Raw genomic sequence first — 8,135 nt, forward strand, 5'->3', positions numbered from 1 at the left:
AGGGAAACTCCATGGGGGACACTTTGCTCATGCTCTCCTCCTTCTCTCCTGCAGGTTTCACTCCAGGATCCTCTGGAATTCGCTGTGGGAATCTGCACCAGTGGCTGCCCCCGGATCCGAGTCCCTCTGGTTCTCAGGGGCTCCTTCAAACACGTCCTGGTCGGTGCTGCAGTTCCAGGAGGTGCTGGACCTTCAGGAGGTGACGTTTGGAGCACTGCAGGTGGGTCAGGGGCCACCAGCCCAGCTCTGCAGTGACCAAGCCAAGCTCTGTGTCCCAAAAGCTTCTGCCCTTCATTCTTTGGTTCTGCAGATCTTTGATGATCTTCATTTTTTGCTGAAATGTGTCCAGAGAAGGAGCCAAAGTCACAGATCAGGTTGGGTTGGAAGGGAAATTGAAGATCAGCCAGTTCCATGGGCAGGAACACCTTCCACAGCCCAGGGTGCTCCCAACTCCATCCAAGCTGGACCTGAAATGGTTTAATCTTTAGTCATTTAGTCTGTCATTAACTTCAAGGAGTAGCTTTGGGAAATCTTGGGGTATTATGGCCAATCTTCATCCAGATGAACCTCAGAAAGGCAGAGGTTCCACAGCCTGCAGGAAGAAGTGAGGGCAAAATAAGTTTATTTACTTAAACCCAGCTGGAAATACTTCACTTGCACCTTGATGGTGCTTCAAGGTGAGCCCAGCCCCGTCTCACCAGTTGTGATTTGCACTCAATCACTTTGCAGCAAGTTCCTCGGTGCTGAGGGAAGCTTTGATCTGCTATTAGGGAGAAACAGAGATCTGAGGAGGGATCTGTTTCTGGCACTGCCAGACACAGGAGCCCTGGCAGATCTTTCACCTCTTTTGCTAGAACAAAGTCCATGATTTAGCTCCAAAGCTGTAACTCCAGCAGGTTAAATACTGAGGGGAATTTTTACAAGAGCCACAGAAAGAGCAGCAGGTTATTGAGACAGAGTGTGAGCACCCAAACCTGCTCAGTTATGGGGTGAGGATGGGGCTGCTCATCCCAAATCCCAGCAGCAGCTGCCTCCCCACCCCAGGGATCCTACACAGGCAGGAGCAGGAGCACAAACCTCAGGCAGCAGCAAAGGGAGGATGAAAAACACCAAGCTCAGTACCCAGGGAGTGAGAATTATCCACGGGCAGCTGATCCCAGTGGGGATTCCACAGCTCTTAAAGCAGGGAAGGGGAGGCTGCAGGGCTTGGGGCTGCTGCTCTGCCTTGCCATGCAGGTGGGGTTTTATTCTAAATGCCCTGAGCTGGGATTTCTGCCCTGGGCTGGGATTTCTGCCCTGGGCTGGGATTTCTGCCCTGGGATTTCTGCCCTGGGCTGGGGTTTCTGTCCTGGGCTGGGGTTTCTGCCCTGAGCTGGGATTTCTGCCCAAGGCTGGGATTTCTGCCCAAGGTTGGGATTTCTGTCCTGGGCTGGGATTTCTGCCCCAGGGCTGGGATTTCTGCCCTGGGCTGGGATTTCTGCCCTGAGCTGGGATTTCTGTCCTGGGCTGGGATTTCTGCCCTGAGCTGGGATTTCTGTCCTGGGCTGGGATTTCTGCCCTGAGCTGGGATTTCTGCCCTGGGCTGGGATTTCTGCCCTGGGCTGGGATTTCTGCCCTGGGCTGGGATTTCTGTCCTGGGCTGGGATTTCTGCCCTGGGCTGGGATTTCTGCCCTGGGCTGGGATTTCTGCCCTGGGCTGGGATTTCTGTCCTGGGCTGGGATTTCTGCCCTGGGCTGGGATTTCTGCCCTGGGCTGGGATTTCTGTCCTGCTGTGTGAGGATTGCAGGTGAAGGCTGCAGAGTTTTCCCCACGCTGTTGGTTCAGCAGTTACCTGAACTGACCCAGGACGTGTCCATGTGCTTCCCGCTGCTTCCAGGGGTGAAACAGGAGCTGCTCTGGGATTTGCTGTCTGCCTGAGAAATGGGAACTGTTCTTTGGTTTGGTTTCAGCCCTGCCCTGGAGGAAGAAGCCCAGCCCTTCGTGCTGCTCTGTGACTAGTGACCCCCTGCCTTTTATCTTGGATTCCCTTGGCTTGCTTCAGTTGGCCTCAATCATCTTAAGGTCTTTTACAACCTGAAGAATTTTGTGATCTGACTGATGGAGCACTGGCTGTCCCTAAAAAAGCCCATCCTACGTGATTTGTAAGAGTGGGATAGAGAACAGAGCCAAGAGGCTCCCACCAAACGCAGCTCCCCCCGCCCTGCTTCGACCTGGAGCTGCACCAGGAGGGACCAGCACATCCCAGTTCCTCCTGGGAGCTGGGAAAGGGGACAAGGATCACAACCCTGCCATGTCCCACACATTGTGACCACAGCTTTTCCTCTCCACAAGCTCTGGTTGGGACGCCCCCGCTGCTGTCGCCTCTCCAAGAGATGTTCCTCCCCCATCTCCTTATATCCTGTATTTACAACAGACTGGCAAAAATAAAAATGGCCAAAAAAGGAGCGTTGGCACTGATTAAATTTAGAGACCAGATCCTGGGCATCCCCTCCTTGTCTAGGTGAGTTTTGGCAAAGAAGAAGAAGAGAAGCTGTGAATGGGTGTTTTATACAAAGGACTGAGCAGCCTGATGCCACCAGAGCTCTCCTGGAGAGACAGAAACAGCAGGACCAAGTGGGAGGCTGGAATGAGGAGGGGAGAGGATTGTGCATAAATTAGCATGGAGAAAATATGCAAATTGTTGGGTAGAGTGAGGCTCTCATGGTATTCAAAGGAGCTGGAGCTATTCTTGTCCTTCAGCTGCTTTTTGTCCTGCATCTTCTCCCAGCCAGGCTGGATTTGACTTGGGTTTGTTTTTATTAATGTCTCAAGCAAAGAGTAGAATTGATCTGACCCACAGCTCTGGGAAAAGGAAAAAAAAAACCACAAAAAACTGTCATATGTCTTCCTGTGAGAAAAAACAAGTGAGCTGGCAGTGCCTCTGGCAGTTCAGCACCACCTGTAAATTAATCTAAAGAGTGCCCAGCAAAGCTGAAGCAGTGCAAGTCAAATGTGTCCCCTCTTTTCACACCTTGCCCAGGAGCTGTGCCTCTGCAAATTACCTGCCCTGGCTTTCCAGCCAGACAATTCCCCTGTTTTTTGATATATTTTTTTAACAGGACTGCTCAGTGCTGTGTGTGTCACTTGGCACCATGAGCCCCGTCTCCCTCTGTCATGATGATTTATCATAATTATCCATCAATTATTGTATCCCTGCATAATCTGGATTGTCCTTCATTTTTATTTTCTTCCCACGTGCTTTTCCTTTAAGGCAAGAGCAACCTTTGGCTGGGCTGCTGTTCCCAACATCCATCAGGGGCTGTTTAGGCAGGGCTGCTCCCCTGCCATTGTGCAGTGACCCAAAACCAGCCTTGGAAATAATTCATCCTTCTTAATTCATCCTTCCCTCAGCACCTCCCGCTCTGGGGAATCCAATCCCTTTTTCCATCAAGGGGATCTTCTCTGGAAGTGCTGGATTTGGGGCTCTTGCACTGAAAACCCATTTTGCTTTTGATCTGAGAGCAGGAGGAGTTTTGTAAGCTGTACTTTTATTTATGGCACCCATTGCCACTTCATTTATTCTTTGTAACCTCTCTGCCTGCAGATCTTTCCCATCCTGGGGCATCGTGGCAGCAAAGTGATTTTCTCCAGAGGCACAATCCTTGTGCTTCCCACAGGCCTCGCTCCTACCTGGCAGCAAACAAAACCCAATTCATGCTGCTACTAAACGCTTTCCTCCAGCAACCCCGAGCACAAACAAACACCCCAAAGAAACCAAGCACAGAAAAGCCTGCAGAAAGCAGCTGTTCCCCTCCTTCAGAGAGGAGCCAACGTGCTTGTTCCTTCAGAGATGCGCAACGAGGGGAGCTGCGAAGCGCTGAAATGACATCTTGTAATGCGCCGGCTGTCGCGCTCACGGGCACCCCTGCTCCTGCTGCTGCACAGCTGAACAGCCAGAGCCAGCGTGGCAGCCCTGGCACTCCGTGTTCTCACCCTGCCTAATTAGTAATATGTTAATTTGACAATGAGATGTTGTTCTTTGCGGAAAATTTCCTGCGCCGCGCTTGGGTTCTTTGCGGGTTTTTTTTGGCGGCTGCTTCTCGGCTCGCGGAGTTTTTTGTTTTCTCAGCCCAGGCAGAGCAGAGACTGAGGGATCTTTTTGGCACATCCTTGGAAGTGTCCAAGGCCAGGTTGGATGGGATTGGGAGCAAAGCCTCCTTTCAGCCCCATCTCCCCCAGAGCTGAAGGTTGGGCCACCCCTGCTCCTCACTGCCACCAGCATGATGCTGAATTTCAGCAGGGAGCAGCAGCCACTAAAAAAACCCCAAAATTGTCCCTTTTTTGGATTTTCCCTTCAAGCAGGTTGATCCAAGACCCTGTTGAAACAGAAATCAAAAACCTGCCAGACTCGAAACATTAATTAAGACACACAACAGGGAGAAAGGGGGAGAAGGAAGGAGGGGAGCATCCATTCAGGAATTATCTGCTCCACAAAGCAGCGTTCATGGCTTCCACACACATCCATCATTTTTGGGGAGGGGAAAAGCAAGAAATTAAATCCAACCCCACAGGAAGTTTGTCCACCATGGATTTAATTTCCCAACTTGCATCAGGTAAAGATTAACCTTGCTGAAGGGCACCAGTGGAGCGGGGAGGAATGCACAAATTAATCCCTGCTATGAGTTTCTTCAGGAGGAAACACTGAGCAAGATTAAATATTTATTGTATATAAATACCTTCTTTCCCACCTCCCCCATTTCCTCTCCTGATCTGCATTTCAGGCTCCTTCCAGCAGAGCCAGTTTGCCCAGCAAGAGTGCAAGGATTTGTTTTTCCTCCTGGATGAGGAGGAAGGTTTGAGGAATAATTCATTTGCCACCTTGATTTTTCCCTTCCCTCCCCTCCCCTCCCGTGATTGATACCGTGGCACTTAAAGGGGAGAAAATCAAGTTGTGCTGATCTATGACCAGACACTATTTATTCTCGTAGAACCTCATCTGCAATTTTCTTCAGCATCTCCAGAATTAAAATCCCTTTGCAATCTCTCCAGCTGGCTGAAAATGTGCCATTTCCCTGCCTCCCCTCCTCAGATGTCTTTTCCCTCCGATCAGGGCACGCCGTTATCGATGATGTGATTCTGCTTTACATTCAGATGCTCCTGGGGTTTTTTGGACCATAAATAATGTTCCTGTGCAGCTCAGGCAGAATCATTCTGAGGGTTTGGGGCTTTTTTTTTTTTTTTCCCCTTTTCTTATTCCTTTTCCTTCTCTCTTTCCCTTTCTATCTTTCTTTCTCCAGCTCTTGCAAGGGGTGATAAATTCATCATTTCTTCCCCCGTAGCAACCGCCAACGTGCAATATGGAGCCTGTTCCTTCACACCTGGGCTTTCAGCTCAGGGGTGACCCTGCAGACACTAAAAAAAAAAACTTTTTCCATGGATCCTGGGCTTCCTAAGAGGAACAAACCAGCCTGGAACAGAGCATGGCTCAGCCCTTTAATCCTAGAAAGCAGCAGAGAGGCATGGTGTCCCTCTGTTGTCCCCCATCTGGGGACAGCCTGCTCCATGCTGGGGACATTGCTGGAGCAGATGAAGATGAAAACTGGGTTTTTGAGAGATTTCCGTATTTTCCATGGATATTCCTCCTTGATGGGATGATGGGATTTGGGCTGGCATGGATGTGCCCTCTGGATCCTGCCCAGCCTCCTGGAGTAGAGAAGTTTTTTAGGGTTGCAGTCACCAGGCTAAATATCATATTTAGTAAGCTCAAAGTGGCACATTTTACTTAAATCTAAATGGATTTCTACCTTGTTAAATTTTTACTCTGTCTCAACACAATTCATCCTCCTCTCCCTGCTCCAGAACTTTCTTCCTGCTGCCCAGGGATGGGGAGAACTCCCAGGCTCCATCAGGATGGGTTTTCCAATCATTTTGGGGATCCCTACCTTCAATTTCCAGCAGCAGCAGCCCTTTGTGGCTCCAAGGGAGCCCACCTGGAGATGTCAGTGCCACAGAGCCATTCCCCACTGGAAAAGGCTTTGCTGGGGCCCATCCAGCAGCCTCCACACGGCTGAATTCCTGTTTGTTTTTTAAAAACCCGAGATTTTTGCGTTGTTTTGTCTCTCATTTTGCAGAGTTAATCGGATTGGCAAGCACAGAAAGGAGCTGTCAGGGGAAGCAGCTGCCGAGCAGCACAAAGCTGGGTGTGTAATCCAAGCTTTACCCACAGCCTTATTAAGATCGAGATGTCTCATTACAGGATGGATTTCCAGCTGGATTTCACAGCTTTTGTGATTTTTCCCTTTCACCCCCTCCTCTTCCCAACGTTATTTTTTATTTTTTTTCCCCACTCATAATTCACTGCTTTTCGCTGTGGGGGAAAGACTTTGGTTGAACACGTGTTGCACTGAGCAACATCCTCAATTTAAATGGAAATTCTATCAATAACAAATGTTCTCTCTCTTTCCTCACCCGGAGAAGGGCCTGAAAATATCATTCAGAGGGGAAAAAAAACCCCTCCAGAGCTCAAAGCCAGCACAAGAAGGACCACAGTCCTCTAGCAGGACCAATTACAGATAATAAAGTGCCCATTTGTTGCAGCTGAGATGGTGTAAATGAGCTGGAGGAAAAAGGAGTTCGGGAATCCAGGCTGAAAAATCAAATGAAGGGTGAGGGGAAGTGGGAATCTCCTTATGGAGTGACTGTGATCATTTATTGCAGCAGCTTTGGGCAGAAATAGAGGCAGGGAAAGGGATCCTGGAACAGCTCTTGGAAGGAATTTTGGGTGATCCAGTCAAGGGCATGAGGAGTTTAAGGTGGGTAAAGGGACCAAAGGCATGACTGGGTCCCAGCCTGATCTCCTCTCCAAGTCCTCTTCTCTTTTCCCATTGTTAATTTATCATTTCAAGCCTGGCTTGTTGGGGCAGAGATTTTTCTGTGTCAGGTAATGCTGGGAATGCCCTGCAACACATGGGAAAAACCTAAACACTGAAATCTAAGTTAAAATACATTTGTCCCTCTTCTCCAGGGGAGAAAACCTATGAAAAAATATTCAGTTTTTCCACCATCACCCAAAATTCCAGGAAGCTTCAGAAATTACTCTTTTCTGGTTGAGAAACTTTTCCAAAGGAGAAACTTTGCCAGGTGTCCATATTGTTAGGAAGCATTTTACTCCTGAAAGAGATGCTTTGAGGGCAATTTTTCAGCTGGCTGCAGAAATAAATCATTGAGCATTGCTGCCTTTGGCTGGTGAGATTTACAGGGGCTGGGCAGGTGATTTATAGGGGGTGGGAGGAAGATGTTTTTTGACTGCAATCCATGGAGCAAGTCCTGGCCTCCTCCCCAGCTGGAGCTGCACGGGGTGAGGATCAGATCCATGGATTTCCTTCCAGGATGCAGAATTTTGTTAGGATCAGGCTCTTTTGGGGGTGTTGGGGTGTGGGGAGAGGCAGCCAAGCACCCCCAATCCCACATTTCCTGCTCTGATGGGGCTCAGGCTGCTCCCCTTTGTTTTCCAGAGCCAGAATTCCAGGAGCAGAGGTAAATCCCATCCCAGGTGTGTATTAATCAGGAATACTCAGGTTGGGAGGGATAAACACCTTTTCCTCTTTATATTGGGTTTATTTCATTTAAGCTCTGCTGTCCCTGTGCTCCCAGCTCAAGGCACACCTCACACGCTCCTGCTGCAGGGCAGGTTTCTCCTCTGAGGCTCCAGCTCCTCCAAATATGGGGAAAAAAATCAAAAATTCCCAATCCCTGCCCAGCTTTGGGGTGTAGCTGCTTTTCTAAATCCGTCGTGCTGCATTTGTCACGGTGATGGATCCGCTGCCCATATGTTTAAATACCACGGAAATGCAGCCTGGCAAATATCCGCTCACCCAGGAGGAATCATTTGGTTTGACAGGCAATCAAGGCAAAATCAGTAATTTTTCCTCGTCATCACCAGCTCTGAGAGCCTTTGGAGAAGTTTCCATGTCCTTCTCCCTGTGTGGAGCCTCTCCATTTGCTGCTGGGCTCAGAGCAGTTTTCTTTTTTTGCAAAACCCATCACCTTCCTCCAAAACAACCCAAGCAGGGCCTTGCCCCTCTCTGTGTCGTAAATCACAGCGGGAAAAATGAAATGTAGGAGCTTCCCAAGCCCCGGCAGGGCAGGGATGGTG

Source organism: Taeniopygia guttata, chromosome 17, assembly GCF_048771995.1.
Source record: "Taeniopygia guttata chromosome 17, bTaeGut7.mat, whole genome shotgun sequence".
In the NCBI taxonomy this organism is placed as follows: Eukaryota; Metazoa; Chordata; class Aves; order Passeriformes; family Estrildidae; genus Taeniopygia; species Taeniopygia guttata.